The following is a 25,321-nucleotide window of genomic DNA, read 5'->3' as shown; positions in this document are numbered from 1 at the left end:
AAGCATAGATTTTTTAACAAAACATTTCAAACGTATCATAAATTCATCATTTTGTTGAAACTATAAAACATTTGCCATGCAGTGGAGAATAAATTTAAAATCATAAATAATAATGTAGGTAAACATTTTGACAGTTTCAGTAGACCTTTGAATACAATTTTAATATTAACAGCTGGTTCATTAAAAGTAGTGTAAAATATTATCCATATGGTCGAAATGTAAACAAAATTGCAGAGTGAACTTTAAAGGCCTCTGGGGCAGAGCCCCAAGGAAATTTACATCGTTTCTCTTCTGAAGGCTCACCTACAGACCAATACCTTTCTTTAGACACCCCCACCAAGTTTCTACGCCCAGCCGTTCTCTCAAATTAGCTGTGACAAAAACCTCGTTTTCCTCCATTAGAATAACATGGGATGGGAATTTAAAGGCCACTGGGGCAGAGCCCCGAGGGAATTCTCCACGTTTCTCTTTTGATGGCTCATCTACAGACCAGGACCTTTCTTTAGACACCTCTACCGAGTTTCTACGCCCAGCCGTTCTCTCAAAATAGCTGTCACAAAGAAAAACAGTTTCAAATTAATATATAGATAAAGATGACATTTTTAAGGGGATATTTTAGTAAAAATCCAATCACACAAATGGCAATTCGCTTAGCCTTAGCGTGCAGGTTTGCTGCGGCGGGCCACGGGGTTTTTAATATTTTTCCAAAAGTAGATTTAAATCACTGGGGTTCATTGGTTTCGATAACATTTTCTGTATGCCAAGCACAAAAATCAATGCACCATTCTTCTAATTGATTGATAGAGGAAACCCGATGTTAGTTAAGTTAATAAACTATAAAATATGGCATTACATTAACTGTTATCAAGTCTTATACAATTATAGAGGTATGCTATTTTTAATGCAGATTTTTAAATTTTAGTATATTTTTCTGTGTCAGTAATCCATGTTTATTAACAATGGTTCTCATTTCTCAAAATGACTTGAGATGACAAGTTCGTGAACAAAATGTTGTATAGTCTAAAATAGCACCAATACTTGAGCATGATAAAATGTTATTAAATAATTTATTTTATTACATATTTCATATTGTGTATTTTATTATATCATGGAAATTTTACGTATGCAGTACTTCAGTAGGCCTAGGTTTTATTTTTTAGCTTCTCGAACAAATTAAACATTACCCCTCATACTTTTTTTAACCTAACCTAACCTAATCCTAGACTCTTAACTCCTAGAAATACATCATGGTGGAAGGAAAACACATAGGTGGGCTATTCCCGTCATAAGAAATAGTATCGATAGTGTGGGAAACACGAAACACTATCGAGTCCCGAAATAAAACTTTCGTGACGAGTATTGAACGATACTTTTTATCGCGATGAAAAAAACTACTTAATCAAACTTTAAAAATATACCTGATATTTCATAATTTATTCAATTTTCTAATCCAAGCACTTTTAATTGTTTAATCTGGTCTAAATTTAATGCAATTGTAAACTCTGTTAATAAAAATTGTATTTTAATAAATCAATTTTCTGTTATTTCAATGTTTGAGGTAGGCCTAATTGCTGATCCCCAAAGCTGAATCCCATAAGTCCAAATTGGTTTTTAGAACTGTTTTCTACATTAAAAATGTATTTTGTGTAAGTTGTTATTAAGATCGAAGAAGCCAATTAAGTTTAGTTGTTATTAAATTTAGATGTTGTCCAGATAATTATGTGCCTTCCAATTAAGCTTTGCATCTAAGTGCTTGCCCAAGTATTTTATTTCCTTTACTTGAGGGAGGTGAATATTGTTCATTGATACTGGATGACATGCCTGATTTAGGGTAAAGGTAAAAGTAATGTGTGCTGATTTATTTTCATTAATTTTAAACATCAATTTTTTAAACAAATGTAAAATTTCAGTAAATGTAAAAGTTTAGCTGTAAATTTGCTGTAACTTGAACGGGATAATAAACAGATAAAATGGCCGTATAATCCGCAAATGTGGCAACCATAATGTTTACACTTTCTGGTAGGCCGATGTATAGAGAATACAAGTATGGTCCAAGTACGCTTCCTTGGGGGAATTCCTGATTCAATGGGGCTTAAATAATTTTGATTTGTTACCAAATCAACGACTACAATCATTAACCATCACGACATTATTTAATAATAATTTCAATTACCGTATTCAATAAAATTGTAAAATTTCCCTGTATCTTATTAAATTTATAAGGAAAGTCTACTGTCTAACATAAGATTGATTGGGCGAACTCAATGTTTTCTTCCTATTTAGTCCAGCATAAAAAACTTACATACTGTACAGCAATAGCTACGTTGACTTCCTCGTCACAGATGTTAAAACAATACTGTAGTAGAGGACCAGTAAAAATACCCCCGCCGCAGCAAACCTGCAGACTTAGCGAATTTCCATTTGCCTGATTGGATTTAAACTAAAATGTCTCCTTAAAAATATCACATTTATTCCCTATCTAAACAGAATTAGTTTAATGAGTACTTAGGTTTGCTGCAACAGGGAGGGTAAAAACGTTTTTTTATGTAGAATATTAAAAGGTACTGTGGTGTAGTAAGAAATTAATGTATTTTCCAACTTCTGTCAAAATATGTTCATAAACAAGCAAACTACAACAGTTGACTTATTCTCCATAAGAATAACATGAGAATTTTAAAATTACAATTTTTTTTAATTTTCTCCGTAACAATTAGGCGCATAATAATGCTTCAATATACTAAATTATTTGTTTTTTTAAGCTCTACAAAATGGTTTAAAAAGAAATTGTGAAATTTTGTGTTTTTAGGGTCAAAAATGGGAAAACCTATTTTTACCCCATAAAATCCCCCATAAACCCCCGTTCCCATAGTCCGATCATGCTGGTTCGCGAACTCATTCAAGTTTATCCCGCCTTACACCTTCAAACCAAATTTGATCAAAATCGGACAAAAATTACTCAAGCTATCGTGCGGATGGACACACATATATATATATCTATATATAGATATAAAAAAATTTGAACGAATGGTGTTTTTGGCCTCTGGGGACATCAAAATGAAAAAGTAAATCGGTCCCGGGCTTAGGTCTTACCATGAGACCTACGGTAATAGCTACTTCCCTATAGGGAAATTCGCTAATAATACATATTTGTTCTTATCTTTGCCTGAAACCAAAATGCTGAATCATGCTTGAACCTCTAGCACCTGGAGAAGCAAAGAAACAAAACGCTAAGCGAATCGTTGTGCAACATTTTGCTTCAGGTGAAATGCTAGATCAGTGTGCGCCCAGCCTAATAATCCATTCAATCATGTCTATGTTCTGCAACCCAGGTGCCAGGTGTTTGGTGTAATTTTCCGCGAATTTGAGAATGCGATTCAAGCAAGCAGGGCAGTGGTTGTGGTTGTACGTCGACGTGGTAGGTGGCAGTGGCTTGCCCCCTCCCCCACCCCTCACTATAGCGCCGTCGTTTCGCAGGTCTTTGCGGCGCGCCTTCATCGCTTGAACGTTTCACACCTCCCTCATCCGATTCGGACATTCCCATTGGTCGGTTTCTTATCGCTCCTTCCCCTACAGTGTCCAGCGCCTCACCAACTTGCTAGTGTATCGAATCCCGGAATCCGAATCAGTCTTCGCTTAGTTCTTGTGTTGTCAACAAGTGTCTGCCGCAGTGCTTTGAAATCGACTACTGTAGGTGCTGTCAAGGTATGTGAATGTATTTAAGTAGAATATAGATTACCTACTCATTAGTACTTGTTATCATTTTTTGTTTAGTAAACCTTGGATTTTAGATTATTTAACATGGGTTCTTTGGGACTAACTTTATAACACTTCAATAACAGCTGCACTTCAACATATTTTAGCCAAACCTACCAAGGTTGTTTTGTCAAATGTTTGGGTGGTTTGGACGTAACCAATTTCAATTATATTTGACGTTAGTGATCCAACTAGGCTTGCATGGAATTTTTAGATTTTGATAAAGCTCTTTTGAAAAATGTAAATTAAATTTCCTATCTGTATTTTCGTTAAATGCTTTGGAAAGTTATTTTGCATTTCCCATAAGTGTGTTGGTTTTATTTTGTATTTCGTGGACTTGAGCTAAACAAGAGACTCTGTTTACATTATAAAACATTCAGATTTGAGTTTTGATTTGCTGGTACAATATAACTCATTTTTATATTGCGCAACAGTATATGGTTTTATGGTAAAAACACTACCCTAGACAGAATGTTTTATCTACTGTCGTGGTAAAACTATAGTACAGTTAAAAAAATACCGAAATTTGCATTTATTGCAAAATGTACGTTTTTTTTATTTTATTTGAAGAATCTGTGTTACTTTTTACAGTTGTAACAAGTATATTTGATATTGATTTACTAGTTTAACAAATATTTTAAGCCATCTTACAAGATAAAAACCTATACATTTCTCGACCGTTAACAATAATGTTTAAGCTACTCAATAAGTGTATGCCTTCTGAAATAATTACCAAGTTGGTTTGGAAACTACAATAGACCCTGTTCAAATACGACAACGACAACGGACATTCGGACAAGGTACTGCAGTGGTAATGCTACCAAAATATCGTCCACCTGACGTGGTAACATTGTTACCAAAATATCATCGGTTAACGTCGGGTATAAATTTATTTTAAGACAAGGTTACCAATGTCAATGTGACTTGCAGTCTTGTTTTATATTTCTTTGCCAACCCTATTTTCAATTGCCTTCTGCACATTAAAAGTAAAACCTTTGTAAAACATATACATTTATGAAGAGTATTCATCACTGTTGAAGGATAGTAAACCTGTTATGTGATTTGTTGTTCACAATTGACCAGCTGATTTAGCTTTAACAGCTGATTCGAAACTATGGGAAGGTTTTTGCCCTCTACGAGTTACCAAATTTATCAAGTTTTAAAAATTATGATGGTGCTGGTGTAATAAACGCGATTATAATAGTTCCGCGTATAGTTATAATGAACTATTCGTTGTACCAAAAGGGCGTGGCAGCGCGAGTCTTCAGTGCTGAAACCGTGCGTTAAAATCCCGCCAATCACAAAAGATGATTCGCAATCGCAAAGATGATTTTGATCCTTCAGTTGTCAACACAACAAGTCAAAAAAGATACACATCCTAGTCAAGGAGAATTGTGTCTGTAAAGTATCTCCTTACCGTACTCTATAAAACCAGTACGATTTTTAAGTTAACAAAAAATGGCGAGATTAAAATAACGATACAGTTCAATTAAATACGTTTACCGGTTAAGATATAATTGTTTTGTTTACATGTTCGTGTGCGTATTATGTTTTAACGGGTTTTTAGAGGTCACCGGATACGGCAACAATGCCAATAAAATACTAAAAGCGAGTAATTTCTGATTCTGAGAATCGTTAAAACTTATCTTCTTACATTCCCACGTGGAGGGATTGTGGAAAATCCCGTCCAAAGATTTAGTTACCAAGTTTATTTGCCCAACCAATTTAAAATCAAACCTTTTATTGGACCAAATCAACAATAGTCTAATAAGTTACAGTTAGCATTAGCCAAGTAAATACTAAATAAATAGGGTAAAAATAATGAAATAGTATTATAAGAATAAAATTATTGAGCGGAGCGAAGCGAAGCTCTTTGGGATCAACTTCAATGCAATCTTCATAACACTGCCAACGGGTTAACATATTTTAGCCAATCTTACCAAGGTTGTAAGTCAAATGTTTGGATGGTTTGGACGTAACCAATTTAAATTTTTGATAATGCCTATAATGTTAAAGTAACTCAACGTTTTTAAATTTTAACGTTGGCCTTATGGGTTGCCACCTTGGTTACAAAATAACTATGTAAATATAAACAATACCCCCGCCGCAGCAAAACTGCAAACTAAGCGAATTTCAACTTGTCTGATTACATTTTTACTAAAATATTTCCACAAATAAGACATATTTATTCCCTATTTCAATAACATTAGATATTTAACGAGTGCTTAGGTTTGCTGCTACGGGGAAGATAAAAAGTATTTTTTGACCATACGTCAATAGTATAGGATGAAATAAATAAATTTGCCAAATTTTATCAATATACAGGGTGTCACAAAAAAGTGTGATGGGCTATACAGGACCTAATTCTACATGCAAAAATAAGTAAAAACTTAAGAATAATTTTTTTTGGATTTCGGCTTAGTTTAGCCGTAATCCGCCATTTTGTTTTTTGGGGAAAATATTTATTATTTCAAAATCCCTTTGAGATATTTTTACGAAACTTGGTAAAATTGTTTACACTATAGTAAGTAACATTTATAAAAAAAATTATTATTTTAACTTTCCAAATTTCAAAATGGTGGCCGTTTGATTTTTTTTATGCCAAATTTCATGAAAACCGGTACCTAAATCAAAATTTTGTAAGAGACAAAAGTTTTAGTATTTATTATGACAAATCCAACAAAACAAAAATGAATAAAATCGGTTCATAAATAAAGAAGCTGTGTTTATTTTAGTATTTTGGATTGAAATTATTAATATTAAAATGTATTAAATGTAATGTAATAATTTATGTAACGTATTAAGTAATTTCAGTCTAAATTACTAAAATAAACACAGCTGCTTTATTTATGAACAGATTTTATTCATTTTTGTTTTGTTGGATTTGTCATAATAAATACTAAAACTTTTGTCTCTTACGAAATTTTGATTTAGGTACCGGTTTTCATGAAATTTGGCATTAAAAAATTCAAACGGCCGCCATTTTGAAATTTGGAAAGTTAAAATAATAATTTTTTTTATAAATATTACTTACTATAGTGTAAACAATTTTACCAAGTTTCGTAAAAATATCTCAAAAAGATTTTGAAATAATAAATATTTTCCCCAAAAAACAAAATGGCGGATTACGGCTAAACCAAGCCGAAATCAAAAAAAAATTATTCTTCATTTTTGACTTATTTTTGCATGTAGAATTAGGTCCTGTATAGCCCATCACACTTTTTTGTGACACCCTGTATATCCATAAGAAAGTAAACTACAACAATATTCATTTGCTCCATAAGAATAACATGGGAATTTTAACTAACACTATTTTTGAATTTTCTTCGTGACCGTTAGGCATACAACAGCGCTTCAATATACTAAATAATTTCTTTTTTAAGCTCTACAAAACGGTAGAAAAAGAAATTGCAAAATCTTTTGTTTTTAGGGTCAAAAATGGGAAAACCCCATTTTTACCCCATAAAACCCCCATAAACCCCCGTTCCCATTGTCCGATTATGCTGGATCGCGAACTCGTTCGAATAATCGTAGGTTTACACGTTTGTACCAAATTTCATCAAAATCGGATAATATTTGCTCGAGTTATCGCGCTAAAGGACATATATATATATGTGAATTTGAACGGATGGTGTTTTTGGCCTCTAGGGACCTCGAAATGAAAAATTAAATCGGTCCCGGGTCCAGGTCTTACCATGAGTACTACGGTAATAGCTTACTCCCTATATGGGAAATTCGCTAAAACAAAGAATCATATTATTTTATATTAGACTAATACAAAAAAAAACACACTTACTTTATTTAAATTCCTTTATCGGTAAACTTAATTACTCGTTGAACATTACGTCGTTTACAAATAAATCGGACTAAGAAATAGTTTTTTAAAAAAACCGAATTTTCTCAGTGTGCAGGTTTGCTGCGGCGGGGGTATTTTTTACGACACATTTTAACCATGATGCCACACAGTATTTCAACGCATTTTCTGTTCACCCTATAAACATAAATATTTTCGTAGTCTTAACTCTCGCCCCTCCTCCTGCCTGCGTCCATGATAAGCGTTATCTTTTCTTGCGCTCTAGGTGGCACTGGAAGTGGTGCATTGTTTAGAACTTGGTCTTATGTGATCGTTGTTTAGAACGCAATGATTCACCCTTCACAGTATGACGTCTGTTTACTTGATGCTGAGTTTGTTATTATTTCACGCCTGCTGATAAGGAATTCTGAGACAACAGTGGTACCAACGGCGTCTAAAAAAATGTTTGTACCAACATCGACACAGCAATGTCAGCTGTCTGCACTCGTCTAGCGATAGCGATTTTCCTGGAACTCGATTGTGTAACACATGTTGTTCCAGAACTTTCGGTTTGGTTCCTTTGTATATTGTTCTTTGTATGTACACATGTTTTGAATAATAATCATGTGTCTGTCAGATGCGATTTTATTTATCTCTTAAAAACTTTAAATGTTATCTATTGGGTAGGCCTACCTAGCTTGCTATTTTAACGTGTTAAATTTAAATTATATACGTGCATATTAAATTTACAGTTTCAAAGTTTTGAATATTTAAAATTGTCTATTACCAAATTTCACTGTTAGGTCCTCTGAAAAAATTTAGAAGAACATAGGCTGCCATACCTAAAAACTGAGTACGGTATCAAAATTTGGTACCTATAGACTATATGTTGAGGGTTCGTCCTACGCACCCTGTTCACGCAGTCAGATATATAAGGGAGTGTTGCACGACGTCCAAGTGCCACGACGTCCAATAATATTTTTCCAGTGCCACGACGTCCAAAACATAATTTTTTAGTTGTTGCACGACGTCCAAGTGCCACGACGTCCAAAAGTACAGTAACTGCCAAAAATATAGTCTTTCTACAAGCTTTGGACGTCGTGGCACTTGGACGTCGTGAAACAGCGCACTGTAGAATTGTAAAGAAGTATCATTTGCACCACGTCCAAAGCCTCTGCCAGTTGCACGACGTCCAAGTGCCACGACGTCCAATCAATATTTGACTGTTGCACGACGTCCAAGTGCCACGACGTCCAAAGTGACTGCACACAGTGAACACTGTTTGCCGACCTCAGTGCATACAGTTCGCATTGCAATTATTGAAATATTAGTTTTGAAGGCAACTAGGCCTAGTCAACTGTTTGAAAGTTGTCAACAGCTTCGTCTTCGATTAATGTTTAAATTATTCAATATTCAATGGTTCTAATTGAACTAATTATTGTATTAGCTTAAATTTTTTATATGTAAAATAAATACTATGTAACCGTAAAATGTAATGATGCAGTATTTCTGTTGTTATGATTGCATAATTGATTTCTACAAAATAGAGCTATGTCATTGAAACGAAATAAATAAATGACTACACTATTCACTATATTGTATGATTATTACAATAAATTAATCACTAGACCAAAAGTAAATATGGTAGGTTTAATGTGAGTAGTGGTAGAATTCTAAGGACTGCAGTAGAATAGAATTGTCATACGATATCAATTGGTAGCAAATTTACTCGTAAGATAAAATGTATGCACAGTTTTATAACAGCTGTAAGACTTCCCATTTAAGTACCGGTATCATTGAAATTGTATAACTTCCATTGAACAGAAATGAGATAAGTAGATATTGATACACAGATATATGATTTTTCATACACTTATAATATGACGAATTCAAAAAAGGTTTATCCGTCAAATGTGCTAAATATTATGTAAACTATCACTTATCAACTTTTTAAGCTATAATGATGTTACTACAATGGTCAAAAATGTTTCCTGTGAAACATGTATTTTTTAAACTAAGAGAAGGTTTTCTTTTAGTACAAACCTTGCTCTATTAGTGCATACGAAAAATAATTTCACTATTTTACGAGATCAATGTTTGACAACAAATGGTTGAAGCAGATATTCAGAGAGTGTCTCCAGCTGATGCAGTAATAAAAACGTATTTTAGCCATAGCACAGACAATATATAATACTATAATAATAATCTATCAATCTATCTATACTATTATAAAGAAGAGGTGGTGTCTGTGTGTGTGTGTGCGTGTGTGTGTCTGTGTGTTTGTATGAGATAGCCTAATCTCAAAAAGTACTGAACCATGGGCTCAAATTGCACGTAAATGAAGCTACAGCTCCGAGGATACATATTATACAACTATTCCCTCTTCGTTATTGTCCTAGGGCTCTGCCCCGTGGGCTTTCAAAAATTTGAAGTGAGGGATTTTAAAATATTATTGATGGTATCCATGGTAACAAGAGCAAACCTACATAATTTAAAAATGTAAACAACCAGTAACTGTCAAATGAATTTTGATTTCACAATTCCACACAGCTGGTTCAAACATATTAAATAATGCACGAATATCAGAACAGGGAGGGTAAGGATTATAAATTTAAAATAATTATGTTAATAGTCCGAATGTAAACATTATTTTACATTACTTAAATGTAACTGTCAAACCATATGTTAATGTAATTTCATTAGTACTAGAGGTCGTCCAGTGGTCGAAACTCGACCAAAAATTTGTAATGTACAGACTTCTCTATTTTCACCCCACACTGTAAACATAACATGTGATTGGAGTTTCTTCAATTTGTTTTGATTTTCTGTTTATATTTGTTTGTTATTTCGTCACCAGCATGGAAACCCATAAAGCTCATGTTAATTTTGTTCAAATTTCAAATTCATTTCTTGTGCTTATTTCTGAGCCTATTTTAATTTTAAAGGGATTCTGCACACCTACAGAAAAATATCTTTCTCAGTATGCGAAGATTTTTCCTGCGATGCCCACAAGCTGAGAAAAAAGGTTTTAAAGAAACATGCTTGCCTATTAATATATAGATATGATTCTTTCAGTTACTTCATTTGTTTATGTTTATGATATACTAGCTGTACCCGCGGGCTTTGCCCCGTTTAACTTCACAAGTGAGCTCGTTCGCATGGCTCAATCACGTCCTGGTTGAAGTACGTTCGCTACGCTCACTCACCTTTTGGTTGCAAATTAAATGAATGATTAAATGAATTTATTTATTTCCATTGAGAACAAACTTCATTCATGCATTCATGCATTTTGGCTGCAGTCAAAATTTAAAAAATAATAGTGCTGCACCCTGTTGGTAATCCTTGTAACTTTAATGCTATTGAACATCATAGAACAGAACCAACTTGTTTAATTGAAACAGCTGTTAAGAAATTCTTTTTGAATATGAAAAATCATAAGGTTATCATGGGAAACTCCAGAGCCACTGGGGCGGAGCCCGAAAGCCCGATCAGAATAAAAACTACTTATTTTTCCTATTTAATGCCCAAAGAATCGGTGTAGCCTACCAAATTTCAGCCTCCTAGGTAAATGGGAAGTGGAAGAATTAGTGATGAGTGAGTAAGTGAGTGAGTGAGTGAGTGAGTCACAGTCAGTGAGGGCTTTGCCTTTTATATATTTAGATTATACAGAGTCTGTTCTATTTTTGTGAAATGCTGTAATAAGATTTTACTAGGAATAATTCGTTTTAAAAGAAATCATTCATCATGGATATAGGAAATAATTAAGATTCTATAATCGTTGCCCTATCACCCTAGGCCCTTTTCCTGAGTGTTATGTGGTTTGTGTTTTGATTTATTTTTGTGTAAACCGTAATATAATCCCCTGCCACATCAAATCTGTAGACTGAATTTCCATTTGCCTGATTATATAATTTCACTAAAATATGTTAGAAAATTACCCTATTTTCCATATTTATTTATATTTTCCTATATTTCTATTTGTCGGTTTGGAACTATTGTGATAGTTTTATGTTTACAGTGCAAACCATGGATGTATGGATGTATGGATGGATGGATGGATGTTTGTGACAAGCAAACGCGAAAAATACTAAACCGACAAGGTTGAAATTTGGTATGATGATAGATGACATCCCCGATTAACATATTCTTACCTCGAAAATTCTTTCAGTCTCCGCCCCGGTGGCTCTGGCTCTGGACTTTCTCATGTTAACCTTATGAGTATTCATATTTAAAGAAATTAAAGAATTTTGTCAGCCGTTTCAACTGTACAAGTTGGTTCTATGATATTAAACAGCATTAAAAAGTTATAAGGCTTGCCAAACAGGGTGCAGCACTATTATGTTGTTTGTTTGCATTAATGACCACAGCTAATTTGAACCAACTAGCAAAAAAAAAGTTGTGGTACACAATGAGAACTTTACTTTTTTCCATGGTTTAGGTGCAGTGGTAGAACATCAGGACTATGGTAGATGTGTGCTACACAATAGGATACCGTATAAATTAAAAGACCAGTTTTTTTTTTTAATCGTGTCCTCTCCCATAACTGCAATAAGCATTTATACTTATATGCCAACCCCGTACGAAGGACGGGTACTCTGCTAGTAACACAATAATACAAATACAGTATACTAATACAATAATACTGTAGGTTTCCGTAGTCTGTGGCCATAGGTTCGTCTGAACTGTCAATAAATTCTGAGAAATTCACAGTTGTAAATTCTTACTAATCTTTTTCTAAGTTCACGTCGCACTCGCAATTAGTTCGCTTGTTGTATCTAGGAAAGCAGGTATGCCCTAAGTCATAGCATTTGTAGGTTAAGTATAATAATAACAAACATGCTTATCGTAGGTTTGTAGGCACACTTGTTCAAGAATATGCCGTGGTAGGTTTTGTTAATAAATTTTATTTTTTAATTCTTGTCTAATGACGATATTGATTTGTATTTGTCAAGGGCATGAGCGGCCCTCTAGTCTATGTATGTTACATGAAGTACAACATGAAAAAGAATAAATTAAAGGAAGGTAAAAAACGGATCAGTTGCTGAAGGTCTAAATCTCGGAAGGTCTAATCAGACCTTCGACGCAAATTTTGCAGTTTATACTTGATGCTGAGGATCCCATGAATCCTGTACAAAATAAAAAAAAAATGTTTCATTCAAACTACAAGTTTATTACTTTTCCGAGAACCAGCCTTTATCAGGACTTCCGCTCCCACGCTAGTTGGCAACATCAACTGTATGTTGAATTTTGAGGTTGTGGTGTTCCTTCGTAAACACATTCAATTATAATCTAGGAGTATGTAAATTTATTGTTATACGTTAACTTTATTGATATTCGATTCGCTACAGTACTATTAATCCTATAACATTTTCAATTCATGTGCGTTGTATTTTAGAGTTGGGGAAACAAAAAAACCCTGTGTACAACTTATTTATATGATATTCTCATTGGTTGCAATTTAATAAGTGGTGTATCAAAACACAAACACAAAATTTATTGAAATAAAATTAAGTCAATGTTAAGTGAATACTATTAATAAAATATTTGCGATATAAGAACATTTAATTGAAGCCTAAAAAACAGTTCGAAAAAGGCATTCTATTCTTTATACTAGTAAAAATTAAAATGAGGGTATAAAAAATAGTTCTCAAAGATCATATTGATCAATGTACATTCATCTAGTCTTGAAAAAATAAGTATTTAAAAGCTTACTCAAAACATGACTCAAAACATAATGAAGTTTATTGGTTGTTAACAAAATGTCATCACTTTTCAAACCATGTAAACCTTATAGTTTTCCAACTGTTGCCTTGTTTATTTTTTCTTTTTATGTTTTTTTAGCGAATTTCCCTATAGGGAAGTAGCTATTACCGTAGGTGGCACGGTAAGACCTAGACCCGGGACCGATTTACTTTTTCATTTTGATGTCCCCAGAGACCAAAAACACCATTCGTTCAAATTTTTATATATGTATATATATATTTCCCTAAAGGGTGATATTTCCCAAAATTAGACATATATATATATATATATATATCCGTGAACGCGATAACTTGAGTAATTTTTGTCCGATTTTGATGAAATTTGGTTTAAAGGTGTAAAGCGGGGTAAACTTGAAAGAGTTCGCGAACCAGCATGATCGGACCATGGGAACGGGGCTTTACGGGGGGTTTTATGGGGTAAAAATTGGTTTTTCTCACTTTTGACCCTCAAAACACAAAATTTACCAATTTCTCTTTAGACCTTTTTAAAGAGCTTAAAAAAACAATTAATTTAGTATATAAAAGTATTTTTGTTCGGTTAATAGTAACGGAGAAAATTAAAAAAAATTGTAAATTTAAAATTCCCATGTTATTCTTTTGGAGAATACTGTCAAATGTTGTAGTTTGCTTGTGTATGGATATATCTTGTATTTTGATCAAATTTATTTATTTTGTACTAAGCTATCAATATTTTACAAAAAAAACACACTTTATTAGATTCCTTGTAGCAGCAAACCTAGGTACTCGTTAAACCTAATGTTATTAAAATATATTTAATTGAAAATCAATTAAGACAAATGGAAACTCGCTTAGTCGGCAGGTTTGCTGCGGTATTTTTACTTTATGATGTTTCAATTAATGGTTCAAATATTCATAGTATATATATTTCTGAACAAGAACATATACCCATGTATATATAACTAATAAACGTTCCATAAGCATTTTACACGAGAGAACACTGTTCGGAAAGTAGCCGGTCATCGTAACCGGTCATCATGAAGGAGCTTGGACGTCGTGCAACAGCGCTGAGCTATATTGGACGTCGTGCAACAGTCAAATATTTATTGGACGTCGTGGCACTTGGACGTCGTGCAACTGGCAGCGACTTTGGATGTCGTGCAAATGTTACTTTTTTACAATTCTATAGTGCGCTGTTTCACGACGTCCAAGTGCCACGACGTCCAAAGCTTGTAGAAAGACTATATTTTTGGCAGTTGCTGTACTTTTGGTCGTCGTGGCACTTGGACGTCGTGCAACAACTCAAAAATTATGTTTTGGACGTCGTGGCACTGAATAAATATTATTGGACGTCGTGGCACTTGGACGTCGTGCAATGCATCCGATATATAATACTGTATATTTATTTCATAATAGCTGGTTTGAATGTATATTATGTTAACATTTGTAGATTATAACAGTATGCTAATTCTGACACTTTTGTAAAATTTCTTATAAACAATTGGTGCGAAGACTTAATTCTAGTGAATTTCTCTCGTTTGTGTTAGAAACTCTAGCAGATGCCTTATTGTTAATTCTGGAACTAACCATGAATAGATTACTGGGAAAAGGAACGAAACACCTGTTGTAAAATGTAGTTTCAGGCATCTGGTACAAAATATTCGACCTATTGTTTAGTCCAAAACATAAACAACCAATACTTGGAAATGCAAAGCAAATATGAGTGAACAGAATACAGATGTCCCGTTAATCCCCTACCTTACTCAGAATGGACTTCATGCAATTTCTTAGATTTCCTTTCAAAACGGGCCATTCCAGTTATTGGGGTGTCGGGTCACTCAGGTCAGTTCGCTTTCCTGTAGTTGAAAGAGAGTGACTGACCTCCAATTTCCAACCTAGATATTGATTTTATTTTTCGTGCTAATCGCAAAAGAGAGCATTTTATTTAACCCATATAAAACTGAGATTCTGCTGTTCACAAAACTAAATTTTCTTTGCTAGTTTATACTTATTGAAAGATTTGCTATGCAAAGCAATCCAAATCTCCGTTTTGTATGAAGCAAAATTGATCAGATTTTTATGAAAATTGGTTTAAACGGGTAAACCTATATCTATTCGAACGAGTTTGCGAACCAGCATGATTAATAGGAACAGGGATTTACGGGATAAATAGGGAGTAAAAATAACATTAAAAAATATATAATGAAAATGAAAATACAATCATGCAAATGGAAATTATTTTACATGTTTGCTGTGGCGGGGATATTGTATTTAAGTTAGCCGTTTCTCAGGTATTTTTACTTCGCGTTTTCATTATTACTAGGTATATTTATTAGTTAAAAGACATGACTCTGTATTATATATATCTCTCTAACTGTTCTTTATGAAGCATTACATCGTCCCACCAATCGGTTTAAAACATTTATCTGGCTCAGATTTCTACCCCGCCGTCGTAGACGGCTATAGATAACTCAATAACTCATTTATTTCAAAGCTAGATTGACAAAATACATGCATTAGCCAAGTCCACTTTACTAAGACTATCAACTAACATCTTAAATATAAATTTAAGGCGGTGACACACAATCGATATTTCCCCAATCAAGACTCCGAACCGAGCAGGGAGAAGGGAGGCAAATATCAGCAAAATTTAAATCGGAACATTTCTCCGAAAAGACCAAGACCAGACGAGTTCTACCGAGCGTGGAGCAAGGGAGTTTAGAGAGAGATGGAGAGCGTGTGTGTCAGAGAGCGCGGAGGCAGTAATAATAAAACGGTAATAAGACATGTAATAACATGTTACAAAATTTAAGACATGTAAAAACATGTTACAAAATTATCATTTTAATTACCTCTAATAATATTAATGTCTATATTGATTTTGAAAGAGTTTAAGTATAACATCAATTACTTAATTCAAATTAAACATTATTGATGGTATCATTTATTTAACGGTTTCAACCTGGAAAATACATTTTCAACCTTGACCAAACAAACCACAAAATTACAACATAAATGCACCATCACAACATAATATATAACGGCAAAATATTATCTAACATTTATTTATTTTATCAGTTAAAGAGTGTAAGGTAAATGCACCAGTAGCTGACAGTGCTCCAGAAGCTGACAGTTTGAGTTTCTTTACATTATAATGTGGTCTCTTAAAAATATTTACACATGATTGCATTGTTAGAAGAACATATGTTTATTCCTGATTTGATTACAAAAAAATCTGTGAAATTTAGCACATACTCGCTGAATGGTGGTGGTTAGAAAGCAACCCTGTCTGTACACATCACATTTAGTCGATTCCCTTAATGAAACGGTTAAGAAGGTAAGTTTGGTTTTTTGTCATTTCGCAAAATTTCTTAAATATTATTAATGGTTAGGCTCATTATTTTTATCAATTATACCTTTGTTGACAATTTCATGATAAAATTGGGGTTCTAGGGGTTTTGGATTTCAAATTATATCAATGTCAGGCTTTGGTACACAAAAGCCATACAAGTTCCAATAGCTGACAGGGGATATTTGCTACTTGCACAATATTAAATTAGTTTTACCCATCGAAATTTAATTTATGTAATCTCACATTTTTATAAAATGATTTTAATCTTTTAATTAATAAGCCAAATATATTTAAAAAATTTATATTTTTTTTTAAATATATATAAAATATATATATATTTTTTTAATGTAAATATTTTTGTTTTAAAATATGTAAAATAAATTTTCTTAATAACGTTTTACATGATTTTATTTATAACTTAATTATTAAGTTAGATTTTTTTCGTCTTATAAATTATAAAACCCTTAGGTTTAGCAGCTAGTACATTTATAGTTCCAGTGTCAGCTACTGGGACAACACATAGTCAGCTACTGGTACAAGCACTTTTTTCACTGTCAGCCACTGGAACACGTACAAAGTTTGAATTAAGTTCAAAAATGTTATAAAATATATTTTAAAAACCCTTTTTGTGTGACAAATTTTAAAACTACACTAAATTTAGAATCCCATAAAATCCGTAATATCTCTTTAGTTCCTATTTATTCAAAACCACGGATTATTAAGTACGTATAGTTTCTTATACTGTCAGCTACTGGTGCGTTTACCTTAAATGTCATATATTCAATTTTAACTGTCAACGCTACCGCAGGTGGCCGCTCGCGACGGCGTACGGGGCAAAAATATACCATGCCACTCTATCGTACATCGGACCAAATTTTTTATCTTTCGCCAAAAAACCGCCTCCAGAGCGCTTGTCTCCCTGCTCGGCGTGATGTTTGGTTCGCCGTCTGGATCGGTGTACGGACCCCTGACACACTATCGAACATGCTCCCTCCGACCTCCCTCCCTCCGCCCTCCTCCGTTCCAAGACCCCGGGGAAAAGATCGGTAGTGTGTCACCGTCTTTACCCACGAGAAATGATTTCAAACAACTTTTGAAGCATCCCGGGTCTGAATGTGGACTCGATTCGAAGAGGGAGAGTATTGCACAGTTTAATGTCAGTATTAGATGCCTTTCAAAGAATGTAGGCTTAGTTGAATGAGTTGGAATTCAGATTGAAATTATTACGGACCGGATACTCGTGACTTCGTGAGTTGCGGTGTGAAAATGAGATTAATTTGACTGTAGAAATTAGACTGAACCTACAGACCTAAATGGGGTTGGAATTGGTTGGTTTTTCATGAGAGCTTCTGCTCGGTCAATCAATTCATAATACATGTTTCCAAAAGTTGCCTTTTCAATTTCGTGATCTTACTCTCAATCTAGTTTTCTTTAGCAAAGACCATTAACATTCCAAAGATAAAGGACTACTGAGCTCAATTCTGTACCAAAAAACTACTTTATCCAGTGACCTGACTAACCTTTGCATTTGCTCTGTACCAACCATGCCCGGAGTTGTTTTGATTACAGCCGAGGCGTGCCGGATACAATACCTAGTTGTGATAAGTCTGCTAAATGGAACAGCTGATTCTTGATTGGGCATAAACATTCCGAGATTGCCTAGTCTGGCACGTACGCATGACTCACCTGCTAAGTCAAAGCTAACTAGCATGCTAATTTCATTCTCACTCAGCTAAAAAATATACTTGCATTCTTTTAGATTTTTAATCATTATGTACAAAGTGATTTAGTTAAAGGTTACAACTTTTAGTAAGTGCATGGTTTCCTTATGTCAACAGCTGATGTTTTGCTACAATGTTTATGCCATTTGTTGTGGAACGTTATTTGATTGAAGAATGCGTTTTTAAATAGTAAAAATTTTTTTCAAAGGGGGAAGTTTTTGTACGTTGGTCTAATTTAAAGAAAATGCACAGGATGGTAAGTCAAGTGGTCGGCAACGAAGTTACAATTGAAGTGTACTTTAAGTGTTTGCCTAAACAAGCCCAATTCAATTCCAGAGCTAGGAGCTGAATTATAAGATACAAATATCACTTTTCATTTTTAAATGTCACTATCATACAAATGTTTATGAATAAAAATATACTATGTAAACAAACTGCAATGCTCGTATTTAACTTTTAAATTGAAACCTTTAACTGGATCACCTCTAACACATTGATAACAGCAATGTCAACAATGCCGAATTACAAACATGATTAATGTCATGGATTAAAACGTACACTCTTGTAGATTTAGCATCCTTATCGTTGACTGAAAAACTAAACTAATCATGAACCTAACCTAAACATACTGCTAAATAACAACAATGTCAACAATGCCGAATTACAAACAGTTGATACATGATTAATGTCATAGATTAAAACGTACACTCTTGTAGATTTAGCATCCTTATCGTTGACCGAAAAACTAAACTAATCATGAACCTAACCTAAACTTACTGCTAAATAACAACAATGTCAACAATGCCGAATTACAAACAGTTGATACATGATTAATGTCATAGATTTAGACTAAATATATCCTTATCGTTCACTACAACACTAAAGTAAACATGCACCTAACCTAAACATAAACGATGCCGAACCACAAACAGCTGATACATGATTAATTATAGTTAAATAATTGTGGTTTTCATTATGTTTGTTGGTCATCTATTTTGTAAAATAACTGTTATTTTTTCAGGATGTTATTGTTTTGAATACTATTTAGTTATCTGTGTGGAGTTTATCTTATGATTATATAGCTTTGGCTGAGTTTGTGTACACCCACTTCTTTGCCGACTGTAATACGAGTGTAGAGTTAACTGATCTCGTATTTTTCAGGATAAACTTTTTCTCCTAGACTCTTCGGGTGAGTCACTTCATAATATAAATATACTTTTCGTGAAAGGTTTTTGATAGAGTGCTAGGAACTTACCTGTTTGTATTATAATATCCTGATTTTCTCAGTTATGTTCAAGGTTTAGAAACGAGCCAAGATGGGTGAAAACTCTGATGAATCCTTTTATCTCTCTGACAATGCTAATGTAAGTATTTTGTTTGATAATTTTCAGTATTTCAATAACAATGTGATTGTTTATATGTTTGTAATGTTTATAGAAAGGATTTATAGAATGTTCCAAACCTGACCGTTTTATTACTTACTTGATAAAAGATAGTATAACAAGTTTAAATTGATGTTGAGTTATAATACCAGGATCATACGATAAGTTGTTGGTTAAGTTAAATTGCCCCATGTGTACAGTTTTGTATGCAAATGATACGATTTAGATGATTGTGTTAGATACAGCATATTACTTCCATTAATCAATCAATAGATGTATGAATACATAAATACATACATATACATATTGTATATGTGTGAGCAAATACATAAATAAATGAATCAATAAATCTACCAATGAGACAGTCAATAAATCCAACAGTCAATCAATTAATAAGGTGATTAGTAATTTGTCAAAGTCAAATCGACACATTTTGATAAAACAATCGATCGACAAAACATAAATCAATTTAAATAACTTCATTACAACCAAAATAAATAGACAACAAAAACAATGAATCAACAAATCAAATCAACAAAGAGACTATATAGTGACTAGTGAGTTCAAGAAGACTAGTGACATCTTAAACATCACTACCAATTTCCTAAAAAAAAAAAAAAAAACTATCCACTTAGTTATTGTTGGATTGGATTACCTGGTCCAACTCTTGGGTTGGCAATCTTAAATTTGGATTACTCCAGTTTCAGTAAATCTGCACTTGAGCAGTTTTAGGCTATGCCTTACTCAAACAATATTTTTCAATCAAACAGCTGGTTAACAATTAGTGTCACTGAACTGTAACACCGTAAACAAATCAGGTGATGACTCACGAATAGTAAAACGTTACTATACCGGAAAACAGGTGTTTACCGCACGAGTAGTCGAGTGCGGGATTACCATACGAGGATATTTACACAAAATGTTCTGTATATCCTTCAATCTAGAGGTCAAAATGTTTAACAAATACACTAAAACCCTAAAAACCCCATTTTAACGTGTAAATAGAAAATGAATGAGCTTAGGACCTACATGAAGTTATTTTCTAGTTTTGATCCAAGAAACCAATTAAGTTTGTCAGGGTTCCCGTTAAACACCTGTATGGATTCAAATTTAAACCTCTTCGTGGGCCACCCCATACAGTATATCAGTCGCCACTTAGGCAGTGGCCGATTATCATCCTGGACCCTTGTACGTCACCGTCACCACACACTTGACCCGGTGATAGACCAGAATAATAAAACATAGTAAATAGTGTCACACTTTTTCTGACGTGGTAGGTGAAGAGGCCCTAGGGATTTCGTGATTTGTCTAGGCCGAACCCGATACAGTATCGATCCCCAAATATTTTAGGATATCCAATTCTTAGCCATTAAAATTACTAGGGACACCTATTACACATATCTTATTTTAAAAACATATTGTGACAAAGACACGTAATAACGTCTTGTATATGTATAAATGATAATAAATCATGTGTAATAATTAATTTTAGTTGGACTGATACTAACGTAATTTTTAATGACCTACCCTTTTGCCCCGGTGTTTTCCCGCAGTTTAACGCATTGTCCTCTTATCTCATTCACTATCTCATTCTCACCTTAACAATCAATGAAAAACTTACTTTAAAACTTTGGATAAAAAATCTATAATAACCAATACAAAAAGAGTTTTCCCCGTATCACTCAATTTTCAGCCGTTATACTTACGGATTTTTACATTGAGGTGTTAGTGTAATGCTTATCATCCTGCAAAAAGATATAATGGTAAAAACCATATTAACGCAATTGGTGCTGGATTAGTTATTTGTGCAACTAGTGAGAAAAGTGAGCAATTGACTCACTCGAGATAAATCCTTACTCAAATCCTTACTCAGGGTTTCTCGAGTGAGGCAATTGTACTTTGAACTCGAGTTGCACATTATACTTTTCCTACAGTTACCATAAAACAAATAAATTTGTAAAGAAACATAACCTATTTTTACACAGAGGTGAACTTTTAATATAACATTTAATGTGAAGTGACAAATACAACAGTACATCAGCTGACCAGCTGATTTACAGCCAGTGCTGCCAACGTATTTCGCGCGCATACGACGTTGCCTGCATGTTACGCGCTCACTATTTCGCGCCTTCACGTTGCAAATCTGGAGTGAGACAAAGTAATTAGAGTGAGACAATGTTAACATTGTCTCACTGATGAGCGAATTGGCCACTTTGCTTTCTCAAATCAGTGAGAGAACATGTACATTGTTAGGTAACTGTAGGAAAAATATTGTGTTCAGAGCAAAATCATCTGAAAATAGAAAAAGGTACGTCTTACAATTAGTCAAAATGTTGTATGAATGGGTGAAAGGGAAAGGAAGTTGGCAACACTGTACAATCTCGTACAATAGTTGTTGTTTTATTGGTATTAAACCACTATGTTTGATTTGGATGAATTATTATATATTCATAGTTTGTTTTGTCTGGGTTTAATAATTAAAATCGTTCCCGGTTCATCCTTGACTCCTTGATATATTTTTAAACGCGTCTTATTTATAATATGAATATATAAGTACTGTATTCCGTATATCCTCTTGCGACTGATTTAGTAAAATTAATGGATTTTTGTATGACTTTTGCGTGGAGATGTTTACATCGATATTTATAACAGTTTGTAGTTTCACATCTTTATTTTATTCCTTTTATCTATGATACAATGCTTTGGAGAGTTTCGCGACTGGGACGCAATCACTATCGCCACTCGCCAGTGCACCTGCGCGATAAGACCGGATATGACTCGTCTTTTATCTCCTGCCTCATTGTATTCTCAAAATATTTGATAATGTAATAAACGAATTCAGACGTTTTTAAACATTACGATTGTTGTTCATTTTGCAGTTATTGTTTGTCTTATCTTATCGTTGACGGACTGGAATTTTTGAGCACGTCACGATAAAATATGTTATTAGAAAATACGTTTGTAACTTTTGTAATAGTTGAAGTGTCTATTTGTATGAATATTTTCTAGAAATTATACTGATCGTTTCGTTATAGTTAGTAAGTCTTCTTGGGTATATACAAACCCCGTATCCAACTACAATCCACTTCCACTGAATTGTGCCGTGCCTCACGATAAAAAACCCACCCCTCTTTTTTACCTGCTACCTTGGTTTTGCATTCGTTTGTAAACATTTAAAGATTAAATTTAACAATGTGTCAAGATTCAGCCCCTTTTTTATCGGCCACCTTACCCAATTATTCGTCCCCAGCAACGTTTTAAATTTTGCGTATGGTTTGAGGAATTGTAATCCAATTAAATATTTGTATTTTACCAGAGAAAATAATGAAACTTGTGTATAGTTTGCTTGCAATATTTGCGTAGAATACTCCCTAATTCGTATGATCAGGTTTTTTTTTGCATTCATCAACATTGTTTTGCAAATCATTAGCTGACTTAATTAAAGTGTGTAAAATAATTGTAGTCTCGCTGTTATTATAATTTGCTGTGATGGCCCCGAAACTGCAAGAATGGATTTTTATTACCTGCCCTTCAGTGCCAAAAGTACCTAAAGTGAAATAAAAATACCCCCGCCGCAGCAAACCTGCCGACTAAGCGAATTTCCATTTGTCTGAATTGATTTTCAATTAAACCTATTTAATAACATTAGGTGTAACGAGTACCTATAGGTATGCTGCTACAAGGAAACTAATAAAGTGTATTTTTTGCTAAAATATTAATAGCTTAGTATAAAATAAATAAATTAGCCAAGTTTAAAATATACCTATCTATAAACAAGCAAACTACATTTTACAATATTCTCCATAAGAATAACATGGGAATTTTAAATATATAATTTTTTTAAATTTTCTCCGTTACCGATAACCGTACAAAAACATTTTAATATACTAAATTATTTGTTTTTTTAAGCTCTTTAAAAAGGTCTAGAGAGAAATTGAGAAATTTTGTGTTTTGAGGGTCAAAAATGAGAAACCCCAATTTTTACCCCATAAAAACCCCCGTAAAACCCCGTTCCCGTGGTCCGATCATGCTGGTTCGCGAACTAATTCAAGTTTATCCCGCCTTACACCTTTAAACCAAATTTCATCAAAATCGGACAACAATTACTCAAGTTATCACGTTCACGGACGTATATATATATAAAAATTTGAACGAATGGTGTTTTTGGCCTCTGGGGACATCAAAATGAAAAAGTAAATCGGTCCCGGGTCTAGGTCTTACCGTGCCACCTACGGTAATAGCTACTTCCCTATAGGGAAATTCGCTAAAAATGTAAAAAATAATAAATTAAAATAAAATACTTTCATGGATTAGGTTATATTGGCCATTGGGGGTTTCAGTGTGTAGCCCACCCTAGACTATCCTAATTATGGTTCTGAGTGTTATCAATAGAGAGATAGTCAGATAAGAGACTAAATTTTAACTGACTGAACTAAGGGTTGTTGCAAGCCTATTGTTAAAATAATTTGTACTGTATTTAATAAAGTATTGACTTATTGAACATTAACAATAAATGAGTAATAATTGGGACGGGCAAAACGAAGCTAAAATAAGCCCATCTTAATAATATTAAGGTCAATAAGCCCCATTTTCGGGCAATTTACAATGAATATAAAAATATTTACCCAATTCTAAGAAAATCTTCGAAAGTTTCAGGGTAGCATTATCATTCTTTATCATTACAAATTTATCTTTTCATGTTTTGAGTTTGTGGGGATTCCTGCTTGATGACAGAATAAAATTGGGGGGTTTACTGTGGAAATGTGTGTGGAAAACTTGTTTGTTGTTTGGCAATACTGTTATCTAACTATTTTTTCAGGGAGGTGAAGGCTTGAATACCTGGGATCCCCTTGTAGAGTTCAAATGGGATGTTGATAAAATTCTGGAGGAAATGCTTGGATTTGAGCCCTTTGACGGTGAGTGAAACTGGTGAAACTAAAACTAAACTTTTAATTTAAACAATTAATTATTGTAATGTAAGATGCCAATTATGGGTTTACAGTAGCCTGTTGTGCAGATTACTGGTAACAGCTTTGTGTAGCAAAGAAATCAAATGAAAAGGTCTTCATTTATTTCTTGCACATTAGAAAATATAAATAGTGTCAATTATTACCGTAATTATACATCAGTAATTACTAAACATCATTGATCTCATACATATCTTTATTTCTGTTCTGAACAGAGGTGGAAAAACTCATCTAAAAATACTTTGGTTTGTTTACCATGAATTCTTTAAGTTTGTTCATAAATTTATCAATATTTTTTTCAAACTTAAATCCTATTTGGTAAGTACATAGAACATTTCTTTCCCAAAATATGATTCATTTTCTCGTAAAATTTTAATCCATGATGAGTTGGGACTACGTATTTCATTTTTATTTTCTTCCGATATACAGTAGAGTCTCGCAAACTCGGCATAATGTGGACTGGAAGGGTGCCGAGTTTGTGAAATGCCGGGTTATCAGAAACTAGGGTTAAAAATAAGAGCAATACAAATTTTTAAACTTTTTAATTGCATTTTTTATTTATATTTATTTTTACAGGTCAGTATTAAGTCATCAGACATAGTACAACAAATCCTTGGTACGAGTTGTGAATGA

General features: G+C 33.6%; 1 long non-coding RNA gene across 1 annotated transcript; it reads left to right on the top strand.

Moving 5' to 3' along the window:
- The first annotated feature begins 3,618 nt into the window (after positions 1 to 3,618).
- On the top strand, positions 3,619 to 24,609 carry LOC129002083 (uncharacterized). The gene is made up of 3 exons (XR_008491534.1): positions 3,619 to 3,702; positions 19,638 to 19,703; positions 24,541 to 24,609. It is a non-coding gene; the product is annotated as an uncharacterized LOC129002083 (long non-coding RNA).
- Positions 24,610 to 25,321: the final 712 nt, after the last annotated feature.

The sequence above is a fragment of the Macrosteles quadrilineatus genome, unplaced genomic scaffold (assembly GCF_028750875.1).
Source record: "Macrosteles quadrilineatus isolate MER2022 unplaced genomic scaffold, UCM_ALF_1.0 Scaffold_9__3_contigs__length_116548681, whole genome shotgun sequence".
Lineage (NCBI taxonomy): Eukaryota > Metazoa > Arthropoda > Insecta > Hemiptera > Cicadellidae > Macrosteles > Macrosteles quadrilineatus.
Note: the sequence above shows the minus strand (reverse complement) of the source record. Positions and strands in the feature narration are given on the sequence as shown.